The sequence below is a fragment of the Rattus rattus genome, chromosome 14 (assembly GCF_011064425.1).
Source record: "Rattus rattus isolate New Zealand chromosome 14, Rrattus_CSIRO_v1, whole genome shotgun sequence".
In the NCBI taxonomy this organism is placed as follows: Eukaryota; Metazoa; Chordata; class Mammalia; order Rodentia; family Muridae; genus Rattus; species Rattus rattus.
In genome coordinates this window covers 68,952,550-68,967,943 of record NC_046167.1, presented here as the reverse complement: position 1 = coordinate 68,967,943, position 15,394 = coordinate 68,952,550, and the positions used below count along the sequence as shown (strand labels likewise).

Here is a 15,394-nt window from a genome sequence, read left to right as displayed (position 1 = left end):
TACAACTTGGAAATGTACCCAAAAGATTCCCCACATTCCACAGGGGTACATGCTCCACTATGTTCACAGTGGCCTTTTTTGTGATATCCAGAAGCTGGAAGTAACCCAGATGTCCCACAACACAGAATGAATACAAAAAAGTGGTTCATTTACACAAGGGAGTACTACTCAGCTATTAAGAACAATGGCATCCTGAGTTTTGCAGGCAAAGGATGGAATTAGAAAAATATCATTCTGAGTGAGGTAACTCATACCCAAAAGAACACACATGGTATATACTCATTAATGAGTGGATATTAGCCAAAAAAAAAAAAGGCACAGAATACCTGAGATACAGACAACGGAACTCAAAAAATGTCAACATGCTGAAGAGCCCAAGTGAGGACACTTCAGTCCCACTTGAAAGGGACAAGAAAGCAACCACAAGGGGAGGGAGGGGAGGGAGGGAGGGGACATGAGGGGAATGGGAACAGGGAGCATGGAGGGAAGAGGGGAACATGATCTGGCATTGGGTGTGGTGAAAGGACTGAAACCTGAGAGTCAGCAGAAGCAATGGACACAGGCAACCTTGGGAGGTAGGAGGTTGGGAGGACCCTACAGAATATACCAGAGACCTGGGAAATGAGAGAATCTCAGAACTCAAAGGGGGAGACCCTAGATGAAAAACCATACAGTGGGGAGAGGGAACTTGTAGAGCCCACCCCCAGCAGAAAGACAGGGCATCAAGTGAGGGATGGGGTTGCTATCCCACAGTCAAAACTCTGACCGACAATTGTTCCTGTCTAAAAGAACTGCAGGGATGGAAATGGAGAAGTGCCTGGGGAAAGGAGGGTCCAGTGGCAGGCCCAAAGTGAGATCCAGCTCAAGGGGAGGCCCCTAGCCCTGACACCATTGCTGAGACTCTGAACCACTCACAAAAAGGGACCCCCAACAAGCAGCTGAAAGAGTCAGATGCAGATATCTGCACCCAACCAATGAACAGAAGCTGCTGTTCCCTCTGACTGAATTACGGGAAAGCTAGAAGAACCTAAGGAGGAGGGTGACCCTGTAGGGGAATCAGCAGTCACAATTAACCTAGATCCCTGAGATCTCTCACACACTGGATCACCAACCAGGCAGTATATACCACCTGATATGAGGCCCCCAACACATATACAGCAGAGGACTGCTGGGTCTGGGTTCAGTCAGAGTAGATGTACCTAACCCTCAAGAGACTGGAGGCCCCAGGGTGTTTAGAAGTCTGGTGGGGGGTGGGGACATCCTCATGGAGAAAGGGGAGCTGGGAAGAAGGTATGGGATATGGAACAGTCTGAGAGTGGACCTGGAGGGGAGTAAATTCTGGAGTATTAAAAAAAAGAAAGAGTAATAAATTATGACAATAATTTAAAAGATAAAATTCACCCACCACACATCAAAGCACTTAATATACAGAACAACCAAAAATATTAAAATTCAGACCTACCAGAATTACAATAAATTTCTGAATGGAGACTTTAAAAGCGAAAAGGGCCTTGGCAGATGTCTTGCAGACTCTAAGAAAGAACAGACCTCAGCCCAGAAAACTATAGCCAGAAAAAAGTTTCAATCATCATAGGTAAACAAAACAAGATATTCTGTGACAAAACCAAATTTATACAATATCTAAATACAAATATAACCCTACAGAAGATACTAGTAAGAAAACTGTTATCCAGGGAGGCAAGTATACCCAAGAAAGCACAGGAAATAAATAACCCCACAGCAGTAAACCACAGGAAGGGAAGTACACACACGCGCGCGCGCGCGCACGCGCGCACACACACACACACACACACACACACACACCACACACTACCATCACCAATGTCAAAATATCTCTCAAAAACAATGGACTCGATTCCCCAATTAAAAACACACAAAAAAAAAAAGAAAAGAAAAGAAAAGAAAAAACGGGCTAGGCAAGATTTCAAGATGGCAGTGCCTGTGTGGTTGACCAAGAGGCAGAGGTGAAGGCCCCTTCACAGAAAGTAGTCAGGACCACCTGTTAGTCGCTCTCACCATCCAAGGAGCCTTGCACTGGTTCTTTTTTCAAATGAAGAAGTAAATCATATAAATTGCCAACATGGGGGGGAAGATCAATATCCTCCTCGAAGAGTGGGAAGTTTATGAACCCCACAGACCAAGCCAAAAGGAAGCCCAAAAAAAAGAATTGGAAAAGAACAAAAAACAGTGCATGACGGTCCGAGCTCTGTTTTTTTGAAGGTTAAGGTTGCAAACAGATTATCCGGGACTTGGAGAAATTGAATGAAACAGTTTAATCCAGTTCAACAGCCACAGTTGAATGAGAAAATACTGAAAGACAAATGGAAAAAGGTGCGGGAAAACTTTGAATGAATTCCACGACTTTATGAAAAAGAAAACCCAGATATTTATGAAGAGTTGAGAAAGCTAGACGTAGCTTATGAACAGAAGAGAGCTCAACTGAGCCAATGCTTTGATGCCATCAGCAATGCTCACCTTGTGGACGTAGAGCATTCCTTGGCCAGACATGCCGCATGCTCCTTCCAACATCTTGATCCAGGGCATTCCTCTTCCTGCTGCCCTGCCACCCTCCATCCTGAAGGAAACCTCAGCATATGGGCCTCCAACTCAAGCAGTTTTGATCCTTCCTCTACTGGGACATGGTGTTCCACATTTGCCCCCTGATAGAAAACTGCACTGCCCTCTACGTGGCCCACCTCCTCCTCTGCAGATGCATGGCCAAAGACCGGGCTTTGCTCTAGATCTTCCCCTCGGAGGTGAGAGGAAGACATGCTGTACAGTGCAGAGCTTGCTCAGCGGGTCATGACGATGACATGTCCAGTACCAGTGAGGACAATGGCTATCCTGAGGACATGGATCAGGATAAGCGGGATGACAATACTGAGGACGGTGACACGGACAGATTGGCCACAGAGAGTGATGGAGATGAGGTGGGCACCACGATGTCAGTGAGCCCGACAACTCTGAGGAGGAGAAGTCAGGTCTGAGCATCTGATTTACAGATATGCCTGGGAAACCAAGGGAGAAGAATATGAAGGAGCGGACTCCTCTTCAGGCCATGATGCTGCAAATGGCAGGTCAGGAAATCCCTGAGGAAGGACGGGAAGTGGAGGAGTTTTCAGAGGAGGATAACAATGAAGACGGATGATTCTGACAGAGAAGCAATCACAAAGCAGCGTAAAGATTCCCACTCTGGTGGCTCCTCTGCTCCCTCTTCACAGCAGCAGGCTCCTCCCCAGTCCGTCCCTCCTCCTCACACACAAGCACCTCCCATGCCAGGACCACCACGCCTTGACAACCACCTGTCCCACCCTTTGTGGCCTCCTGGACCACCCACGGGCCTTCCTCTTGGGCCACCCCAGAGGCTCCTCCATTCCTAGAACCCTCTGGAATGCCAGGAATCTGAGGGCCTTTACCACAGCTTTTACCTCCACCAGGACCACCACCAGACCAAACTCCTGATCCTCCCCCAGGCCCACCTCCTGGCCTGCCCCCTGGTTCCTCCTCAAGACCCCCGTCAAGGCTACTTCCTCCCACACCTTGTCCTCATCCTGGCATGATGCGCCCACCCTTGCTGCCCCCTATTGCACCTACTCTACCTGGCCTTTTCCCACCAGCTCCCTTGCCCAGCCCAAAGTGTTGAGTTTCCTGCCCGCCTTCACTCACGAACAAAAGGCATATGATGCAAGTGCAGCCACCATTGAGAAGAAGCCACAGCAACCATGAGTGCCAAGTCCCAGATCACCAATCCCAAGGCAGAGGTCACACAGGTTTGTGCCCACTGCACTGAGGGTTCCCCATGAGAGTAAGAGGGCTACTGTTGTTCCCCAAAGACGGTCAGAGGATGACTCTGCTGTGCCTGTTGCCAAAGCAGCCCCCAGATCTGGTCCTTCAGCTACTGTCTCAGTCCAAACTAAGGACGATGTGTATGAAGCATTTCTGAAAGAGATGGAAGGGCTGCTGTGACAGATTCTCCTGCCAGTGCAGGCTTCTGTTCAGAGGACTGGTTTATAAAACGAGAGGTTCTTGTTAAGTGAAGAGCTATGTTCACTCTCAGGTGTTTTCCAAGTCCGGTTCCAGGAGCCTACTGATGTTTGCCTGCTGGGATCCCCTGCCTCCCAGAACAAGGTGTTTCTTTATAATAGACCAGGATGTGAAACAGTGCTGCTGACCCGTGTTCCCTCTGACACCACCATCTCCTCTCTCTCTTCCCCTCTACATTTTGGGAATTCTGTCAGAAAAGGTCTTAGCTATTTGTTTTGACTCAAGTGCCATGGACACTGAGGTAGGGAATTCTGGAGGGAAAAAAAAGTTTATTTGATCTTGACTTTTGCATTTGAGTTACTTTTACTATTTTCCTGTAAATATTTTGTAGTGTTCTCCTTGTAGTGAAATGGATGATAATATCATTTCCTAATTCAAATCCAGGATATGTGGGAAGAAAATACACAATTCTAGGGTTAACATTCTTTCCCACAAGCTAAACACTCTTTGAGTGTTTCTCGGAGAAATAAAATGCTTCATAAGGAGAAAACCAAACAGGCTGACAGAATGGACTTGAAAACAGATCCATCATTCCGGTGCATAATGAAAACACACCTGTGAAACAAAGACAGCCATTACCAACGAGTAAAGGGCTGGAAAAGGTTCTTCAAGGTTCTTCTACTGCACCCTATACTCAGGCTGCAGTAGCAAATCTAACAATTAATAAAAATAAAACTTCAACCCAAAATGATCAAAAGAGTTAAGGAAGACGCCTCAAATGAAAATTCCACAAAGACAACTTTTCGATTCTAAACATCTATGCCCCAAGTGAAAGGGCACCCACACTCATAAAAAAAAGCATCACTAAAGCTTAACTCACACGTCAAACCCCACATTGTTAATGGTGGGAGACTCTTCAACACCCAGCTCTCACCAATGGACAGGTCATCAAGACAGAATCTAAACAGAGAAATAATGAAATTAATAGTTGTTATGAATGAAATGGACCTAACAGGTATCTACAGACCATTTCACCAACACACAAAAGAGTATACCTTCTTCTCAGCAGCTCATGGAATGTTCTCCAAAATTGGCCACATAGCTGGTCACAAAGCAAGCCTCAACAGATAAAACAAAGTTGAAATAACCCCTTGCATCTAGTATGACCACAGGAGTTTAAAGCTGTAATTCAACAACAGAAATGACAGAAACCCTTCAAAATCATGAATAATGAACATCTCTCTACTGAATGACCACTGGGGTAGGAAAAATAAAAAGAAACTAAGAACTTTCTAGAATTCAAGGAAAATGAAAGCCCAACATACATGAATTCATGGTACAGAATGAAAGCAGTGCTAAGAAGAAAGTTCACAGCACTAAATGCCTTCACAAAGGAGAGATTTCCTCCTAGCAGCAACGTCATAGCAGACCTGAAAGTTCTAGAACAAAAAGAAGCAAAATAAGAGAAGCGGTCAATAAAAAAAAAAAATCAAACTCGATACTTAAATTATAAAAAAAAAAAAAATCAAACTCGATACTTAAATTAACACATGAGGAACAAAGAGAACCACACCAAGAACCAATGTAACCAAGGGCTGCTTCTTTCAGAAAATCAACAAGGAAGACAGAACCTTAGCCAAACTAAAGGCAGAAAGAGAACACCCAAATCAAGGAAATCAGAAATTACAAGAAAGCTAGAGCAAAGGACACTGAAGAAATACAAAGTGTCATCAGGCCTTACTTCAAAAGCCTGAATGCCACAAAATTTAAAAATCTGAATGTAATGGGCAGTTTTCTATAGACACCATTTACCAAAGGTAAATCAAGATCAGGTAAACAATTCAAACAGTCCTATAAACCCCTTAAGAAATAGAGAGTCATTGAAAGTCTCTCAAACAGAACAAACCCAGGGCAGATGGTTTTCACACAGAATTCTACCAGACTTTCACAGAAGAACTTAATAACAATACTCCCTAAACTACCTGACAAAATAGAAACAGAAGGAAAATAGCCATTCTGTGAGGCCACAGTCATAATGATACCTAAACCATACGAAGACTCAACAAAGAGAATTTCAGATGAATTACTTTTATGAACACTGATATAAAAATACATGGGAAATACATGCAAACTGGATCTACCTACATATCACAGATATCATCCACCATGATCAAGTAGACCTGATCCCAGGGATGCAAGGATGACTCAATAAATGGAATTCCACCATGGGAATCCACCGTATAAAAACACCAAAAGGAAAAACACCCCACAGGATCATCTCATTTGAGGCTGACTAATCCTTTGTCAAAATCCAGCAACACTTCATGTTAAAAAGTCATGGAGACATCAAGGATACAAAGTGCATATTTAAACATAATAAAGGCAATATACAGCAAGCCAATGGCAAACATCAAATTAGATGGAGGGGAACGTAAGCAACTCCACTTACATCAGAGACAAGACTGCCCACTCTCTTCCTATCTATTCAACATAGTACTTGAAGTTCTAGCTAGAGCAATAAGACAACTAAAGGAGATGAGGAGATACGAATTGGTAAGGAAGAAGCCAAAGTACCCTTATTTGCAGATGATATGATAGTACACATCGGTGACCACAAAAATTCTACCCAAGAACTCCTGCAGCAGAGTGCATGTAACAAACACATCAACAAAGTGGGTGGATAAAATTCACTCAAAAAATCAGTAGTCATAACTTTAATTTTTTCAAAGCTTACTTTTAATTACAATCATAAATGCTTTAATCACCATTTAGCCCACTACACACCAGAGGTAGTGGAAAAGAAAGGATACAGGGGAAGTGGACCTGTTTAGGAATGGTTCTTGGGAGCAAATCCAATCTACCTTCTCAGGAAATCAGCAGTTCACAGGTCAGCAGTGGAAGCTGGACTGATTCTCAAACACTTTCCGGATATACGAGCAGACCAGTTCGAGGCAGTATTGTCAGGATAGCAGCAGTGGTAACAGACCTTAGCAGGTATAACTAGGCCTCACTTGAATTAACACGAGGCAGCAGGAAGGATTCGGACCAGCAGGGATGCCAGGAACTGCTGTGCCTCTCTGGACAGAGTGAAGATCAGTGAAGACACAAGATAACAAGGAGTTTAGCTGTGCAAGCAATCCAAGCTCTTCTCACAGCTGTTGAATCCTATTTATACGCCCTCCAAACATCACATGACCTCCCTGGGTTTTGCCTCACCAGGTGTCTTGCCTCACCAGGTGTCTTGCCTCAGGATTTCAGTCTGTCTCAGCTGACATCACTCTGCCAATTGGTTCTCAAAAGTAGCAAGAAAACAAGCACAGGACACCACTAGAATTGGGTGAGTTTCAATCTGTGATATCCTGACAAATGGAGCTCAACTATGAAATAGAAGGTGGACCAAGGTGGACCAATACATGTGGGTTGTTAGCAAAGAGTCATTCATCATGTGGCCTCTCACAAGCTTGCTTAGGTAAACATCTTTTCAACTTTGTCTACTTCAGGGAAATGTTCCTTCACGTCTTCGCCCCAGCAAATCATCGTTGAGCGCAAATGACCTTCCAAAGAATGCTTAAGCTTCCTCATCATATCCCCCTTTCTGTTTAAGAATTATCCTTTGTTCCAACATTAACAATTTATTCACAATAGAGATAATTATAAAAAATATCACATTTTCAATAAAGGGCTTATTACAATAATCAAAAATAGGCTAACAGAACGAGTTTAAATTTCGAAGAATATAGAATGACTTAATAAAAAATATATTTCTTTCAATATAGAACACAAAAATCAAACAAACGCGTTAAATTTCACTTAATATACGAAAATTCAAACAAAACCATCTACAACCCTAGATGATAACAACCAGAACACATGCAGCGACTAAAACTACCCAGCCAACTTAAGGGACTGTGACGAGTCTTCTGTATTGGGTCAAAGAATTCCTGCTTGAGCCCCAAGGGGAAAAAATGGTTAGTCTGAATAAAGCTATGAGTAACATTTCCTGCCCAGACTTTTATTCAGTTTCTGTACTGTCCTTCCAGTCTACATATTGTCCAATCTCTGGGTTTATCCAGTCTGTGCCTGATCAATCACTTAGGCTACCCTTTGAAGCTGATTTGCTGTGAATCCCTTGGGCTATTTGCTTTGTGAAGACCTCCATGTCTCAGGTGATAAGAGGATTTCCCTGGTTTGATCTAATAAGTTTTGTTCGAAAGCATACTTTTTCATTCCCTGAAGACACAAAGGAATAACTGTGTCCCCATCGTGAAACATTTGCATGTTTCATTCGAATGTCAAGTAGTCCTTACAGAATATTGGTTGACCTTGTTTGTTCTGGCTTGAACTGCGTTCCTGATTCCTGTGGGGTGTCTGCTCTGTGCTCCAGACTGCAGCTGCATGCTCATGTTTGGTGTTTGCTAGGGGAATGGACTGAGAACAAGAACTGGAATTGCCCTAAAGAACTATTTCTGAACAGGTCCACTTCTCCATATCCCAATACCCTTGCTTTTCCACTACTTCTTGTGGGTTGTAAGCCAGAGGGGAGGTTGAACAGGATTAAAGTACATTGTGAAAAATATGTGCCTAGACAGAGATGTTCTGGGGCTCAGAAAGAAGGAACAAAACATGGACAGAATGCATTTCTGATGAATTCAACAGCATTCGAAAGAAGCAAGCAGGGAAAGGGACACAGGAGGGGCTGGTGGCTAGAAAGGGGCTGTGGCAGCCTCTCTGCTGCCAGGATTCCTTTGTGATGAGGAGGCCACAGCAGTGTGATGTGCCCTGAGCCCTCCTGACACATGTCAAACTGAGCTTTAGGACTCAGTGTCCTGGGAGCTGCTCTGCAGTTCAGAAGATGGAGAATTCTCTCCTGATGAACAGCGTGGGAGACTCAGGGATGAGCCCCAGCCCCATGGACATAGCAATGGACATGAGCATTGGGATGTGTGCGAACAGGGGGTCTTCTCCTACTAATCCCATTCTTCAAGGAGTATCCATGGACACCAACAGCCGGGTGCAAAGGGGGCATCCCAAGGAGAGCAAACATGGTTCACACACAGTGGAAATGCAGTCGATTGTTCACAACTTTACTCTCACATTCCTGAGAGAGACAAGAGTACTGACAAATGTAAGCATTTTTGGTTCTTTTAACATAAACATAAGACTACATTTGTATTTTAACCACAGGTAGGGAGTAGGGCGCTATTTCAGATTTTTCACATCAGCTGACTATGATTTCCCTCATGCTCCAGCAGGTGCGTGATTTTGGGAGCAGCAGACAGTTTCCATGTTTCTGTGACTCGGAATTCTGAGGGCTTCTCAGAGGGCATAGAAAGGACAGGGCCTCGGGAGCGTGGGGGGTTGGTGGTTGTCGGTTGTTTGCTATCGGTGGTTGGTGTTTGAGATAATTATTTGTGTGCACAGAAGAAAGAAGAAATTAGATATCCTGATGGCAAAGATCAAACTTTGCCCAAGGAATTCAATGTCCCTAATCAACAGGAAGTAGTCTAACAATACAACCCCTTTCCCAATTTTCTCTATTTACTTAATTGATTGAGAGAGTGGAAGAAAAAGGGTGGAGAAGGGTGGAAGAGTAGCAAACATTCAAACTCTAGGTACAGATAGGGGAGGGGAAATCTCTCGTCAGGGCAGCACCTCAGTCTGCAGCAAATGGCAGGTAGACCAGCGATGAGAGTGCCCCTGGGGTGACCGGTGAAGCTCTCAGACCATCTGTAGAGAGAGACAGAGAGGCTACTCAGGATGACATGGCTCCATGGACAGACTATTTCTGAGTTGGTGAGGACACAGGACAAGCTATGAGAAAAGCCATTGTCCTCTGCTCAGGGACTTGCCTACATTTGTGGTGAACTAATGTGAAGCAGGTGATGAGGCCATGGGCCTCAGATCACGGACTGAGTCTCTACTCTGAGGAAGCAGATATCACCTGAGAGCCCAGAGGCTGCTGCAGAGCTTGGGCTTGGGTAGGAGCTTCTCTGAGGAACAGTGAATGGGGACATTTGTGGTACATGTGGCACAGACAGTGCCTTCTGCTATTTCCAACAGGGCCAAAAGGAAATGTTTATACAGACTGTGAATGGGTCAAGGATGGATTAGTGGGAGCTCCCTGGGAAATAGATTTCATGCTATCCATGAGCACAGAGAGCAGGCAGATTCCCAACCAGAGGGAGTAGAGAGTCCCCAGCTCATTGGAATTGTTTGAAACTCACAGGGGTGACAGGGGGCAGAGCAAAACCAGGGAGAAAACTGCTCCTGCAAAAGGTAGGCTCCTGCTTTCCTGTGGAGAGGAATCCCATGTGGCCTGCCCCTTAGTGAGGAGATCATGAAGACAGCCATGCCCAAGGATATGAGATGAAGAAGGAAGAGGGGGCTTCTGGGAAGGACATTAAAATGAGGAATTCCCAGGTTTTGTGATAGGAGGAAGCTGTGGTTGGCCTGTGATGTGTGCTGCACACGGGAGTGTTGTTCAAGGCACTGGAGTGATCCTGTGCCCTGTATGGGGACTCCCTGGTCCCCCTTACAGCAGGGAGCTTCAGTTCTGCCAGCTGCATTTCTCTTTCAGACGCTGAACCTGAAAACCTTGCACTGTTGTAAGGAGAAAGACATGGGTTGAGGGAGGAACAAGCAAAGTGGCAATGGAAAGGTGAGGTCCTGCCATTCCCCATGCTCTATGTCCGTGCTCTGCCCTTGCACTATGATTGATGAGCATGAGAGGCCTAGCATGGGTACTCATAAGAGAGATGCCGCACTCCTGTGTGCTCTTATTCCTCGTTCTTACCCTACAGAACCATCTCCAGGGATAGATATGGTGGAAAAAACGAGGAAGAGGCCCAGGCTCCATTCACAACCTGTGAAAATGTAAGAAATCTTTGTCTTGTAGAATTTTTCACTCCATAATGTGAGCTCTGGGTCTGGGGGTCTCCATACTGAAGGTGCCATGCAGGGTGGGATTGGAACACAGCCCTATTGGATGTGACACTAGGGGATATGGGATATGGAGGCAGTGGAGGGACTCTATGGCTACAGGCGCCATATTTACACAGTCTAATGATCTTCTGCAAAGGCCTGACGCTTTTGCCTCCTGTCTCTTGCAGTCCCACAAAACAACTTTTCCACACCACAGCCTTTTTCAAACACTAATAAGAAAATGGATTATAGTCCTTTCTCTCAGCTGTTGTCCTACCTCAAGGTCGTGGAGGATCCTATACAGCTGATGTTTAGTGGACTTGTCAGGGGCATATCCTGTGTTCTCAGTCAGTTGTGGCTACTGCCCAGGCCTTCAAAAGACTTCATCATCAGGATATAAACTGTGACATTTAGTGATGCATTTGTCCCTGTCCGAGAAGTAACGAAGGCTGGAGGACCTCCAGAGATTTCCCAGGAGCAGCCACTGCATCAACCATTTGTAATTCCAAGCTTGGTTGCTGTGACTGAGGTGCAGGAACTGGAAGAACTACCAAGTTCCATACCAAACCAACACCGATTGTTTACAGAGTAGGGCCTGTGGAAGAGCTGAGCCTAGCACTGAGAGACATGCCGACCAACTGAAAACCAGCCCTGGCAAACGGACTGAATTGGAAAGGCATGACAGGTTCCAGTGAACGAAAACATGAAACAGCCATTACTCGGCACAGTGACAACTTGTCCAGGGGATCCTGCAAACTAAAACTACCAGATCACCCCCCACCATCCTGAGCATTGTCCGACACTCCACCATCATGAATAGTCACAGAATGAAGAAGACAAGGCAATTAAGGACAACAAAGAACGTCCCTCTGATTGCTCCCATCCAGTGAACTTACTTTCATTCAGGGTCAATGTCCAGCAAACACTGTGTTGTTCTAAGAACAAGCCTGAACTCTCCTATCCTGCCCAGCCCTACATCCTCAACCCCAAAAGCTACCAGTGGGGCCAGGTGACGGGGTCTGTGCTGAGAGATGCCCTCAGAAAGGCAATAGCTAAGTGTAACACACAGAACGCCTTCGATAAGAGCCTAGGTGTTAGGGACAAAGCCTAGGTGCACTTTGAGCAGCAGCCCTGGGAAGAGGCTGGAATCAGGAACCCTGCACTGAGGAAAGACCAGGTCTTCTACGTGAACCCTGCTGAGCATCGTTCCCTGCTTGACTCAAAGACTGAATGGGAGCAGGAATCAAACATCACATACCTTCCAGTGAAACGCAGAAGGAGACAACAGCTGCAGATTCCTGAGGCAAGGGATCTCATCCCACCTGCAGTTTCAGCTTCAAACCTTCCACACATTGTGTGTCCATCCTCACCCATCTGTGACTCCAAGGCTGAATATCCTCACCATCAGTGACTCCAAGCCTTAATATTAAGTATTCCCTGGCTGCCATGGATCTGAAAAATTTGCATCACCAGGACCCAGGAGGGATAAGGGGAGAAAGTGTGTCAGCTGCCAGGCTAGAGAGGGCTCTGTCTATGCACTCAGCTGCGGAGGTGCAGGACACACAAAGAGCCCCTCCACCTGCAGCCAACCATGGGCCCTCAAAGGCTCATTGAGATCCATGGCAGAGATACCTGAGCGCTAGGTTCTGTGCTTCCTGCCTCGAGACCAAATCCCAGCAGAACACGACTATCAAAGGGACTGGAAAGGCATCCTGCTACCAATACTACCCAAAATGGCCAGGATTGCAACATAGAAGAGATCAGAGGATGTGGCCTCAGGGTATATGCTCTGGAGTGAAAAAAAACTGTAGGCTCTAAAGATAGGGTCAAAACTGCAGTGGTCAAAACAAACCAATACCTGTGAGGTGAAAGGAGAGCCTCCCTGACTGGGGAGTTAGACTGGAATTCAGTAAGATTCCCAATGGCCCAACCATCAACATTAGTCGCAAGAATTTGAGTCTGCAGAGGCCAATAGGACAGGACACCTCCCAACACCTACCCCACAGCACTCATGTGACACAGCTCTAAAAACACAAGTATACAGTAAGATTGACTTGAGATCAAACAAGCAGCCCCAGACTTGGCCTGTGAGATGTCATCCAGAAGGCCCCACTACAGTACATACACCCCACCAATGTCAGCTTGCCTTCACAGCACTCTGCCCAGCTTCCAGAATACACGCCAAAAGCCCAAACTTCCCAGGCCTTAGGTGATGTTGTCAGAAGAAGACATAGGAGGGTGGAGACTCAAGAGTTCAGAGTCCCCAAGGATAAGATCAAAGTGAATGATCTCAAGGTCTTTCCATCTAGAGACGCAGAGGATTACAAGATCAAGAGGGATAAGTCAGGGAACATGTCTCGGGACAGTAAGGTCTTCTATCCCAAGCTCCACCAAGCTAGAGGATACAGCAAAGACTGGGAGTCAGTCCTCCCTATATACACCAGGAAAAGGAGAGGCTCCTACATCAATATTTCTGAAGAGCATTCAAGTACTGCTTCTAATATGGAAATCTCACCACAAAATGCAAGGGACAGGGAGATTCTTTAAGGAATGACAGCCCCCATCAGGTACTGAGCAAATACAGGAGGCTGTAACCAGAAACAAGGGCATCTACACTATGGTGGCTGAGCTGCAATCCCCTCTGAGTGTTCTGTCCAGATCCCGAAGAACACTGAAGGGTTCAAAGGTAAAAGGCTATAAAGTACAATCACTGACATCCCAACCGGGAGGCTCATCCCATTTCTCTGGTGTTTCTATCACACAAACAGAGCAGACCAGGAAGCAGAATGAGCTGGGACCATGGCAGCCCTGAGGAACACAACCATCCATTCAGATACCGGGAATTGAAAAAAATTGCAGTCAGGAGTTGAAACCCACAGACCCTTTGACCAACATCCAAAGTGACTGAAGAGAGGAAGGGGACTAGCTTCCCACTCCCAAGGGGAAAGACCATCCATGTTGGTACAGGAGAACTGGAGAGAAGCAGGAGCCAGGTCCTGCTCACCAGAGAGCCTGTGATCCAGGCCCAATTAGAATAAATATTGGAATCAGCAGCTGTCTACAAAGAAGCCCCAAGGGGCATAACCATTCACTCAGATACAAAGAAATTGGAGACAAACAGCAATCAGGAGTTGTGCATAAATCCATTGGTGCCAGCTGCCATCTAGGAGAACCCAAAACCTAGCAGGTGATCTTCCTGAGAGGATTCCCTTATGGAATGTAGAGTATGTCAGACTTGCTTCTTTAGGCCGAGAAGATTACCTTGGAGGAAAGATTCCTGCTCTTGATGGGCTTTTCAGTTATTATTAAATTTATATACAAACACTATTAGTCCACCATTTTGAGCACATTTCTGCAGAACAACGAATGTACAGTGTCTTGTAGTGATGCTATATAGGTAAATAGATTAATTCTTAATTCTTAATCATGATCATATAAGGAATTCCTACAATTATATTCAGAATTGTTAACATCTTTAATAACAGGACTGCTATTCCTACCTCATATGAAAACTGTAATGAGAACTCTACACATCCTCAAGGCTACAGAAGAGTTGATTACTTCTGAGAGAGAAAGCAGACATCTGCAACTTTGATCATATTCCAAGAGGAGTCAAAGATCATAAAAACAGAATAATCAACTTCCTATAGCTGCAAGGGCAAAAGATAAAAAACCGACTGAAATTATCTATAGAAAGCTTCGATAATAACTTAGTCACAAAAATTAAGGTGTTTTATCCTTCAATGAATCTCCTGAGTTTGTGAGAGATAATGTTTAGCCAGATGATATTCTTAAGGGACAGGCATGCAAACATTCTCTGTTGTAAACTTCTTGTTTAATTTATGATTTGAATTTGTGCATAAACTTGAGATGAATTTTAGCATGTGATCATATATTCTGAAAGGTACGTTAAGTGCTAAGGACAAAGAAAAAACAGAATCTTTTTTCTTTAGACATTTTTTAGAGAAAGTTTCAGAGAGTACAGCTTCTCAGAGAACTTTTTAGATATGGAAAATCACAGTGTGGAGGCTTCAGTCCTACAGAGAAGGGGGAAGAATTGAAAATAAAGATTACAATTCTTTACAACAGGCTGGGAGTTAGTTCTGAAAGAGTCCTGCAGAAAAGTAACAAAGGCTACCTTACTTAATGCCCTGCCTTTTTGCTATGGGTCTATATTGCCTAAGCCAGAGGCTTTTTTAACCCTCAGAATAGGCAAGAATGTTTAGGACTTTCTAGATGTTATCAGCAAGCATTCAGTATAGTCAGACAGGTAGAACATCTGGAGATCCTCAGTCTTTAAAAAGCTACACCTGCATTAGACTCGATCCAGCCATGCAGGCTCCTGGCAAATTGACCCAAAGCAAAGGACAGAGAAAGGAGTGGGATTTGGCTGCCTTACAAGTCACAAAGGAAAAGGAAAGTCCCAGTGTGGAAGGAAATGGTACCAGGTGGTAAATCAAACTTAAAC

General features: G+C 44.9%; 1 pseudogene; it reads left to right on the top strand.

The window, feature by feature from the left end:
• Positions 1 to 552: 552 nt before the first annotated feature.
• LOC116883251 lies at positions 553 to 3,987 on the top strand (annotated as a pseudogene).
• The last annotated feature ends 11,407 nt before the right edge of the window (positions 3,988 to 15,394 follow it).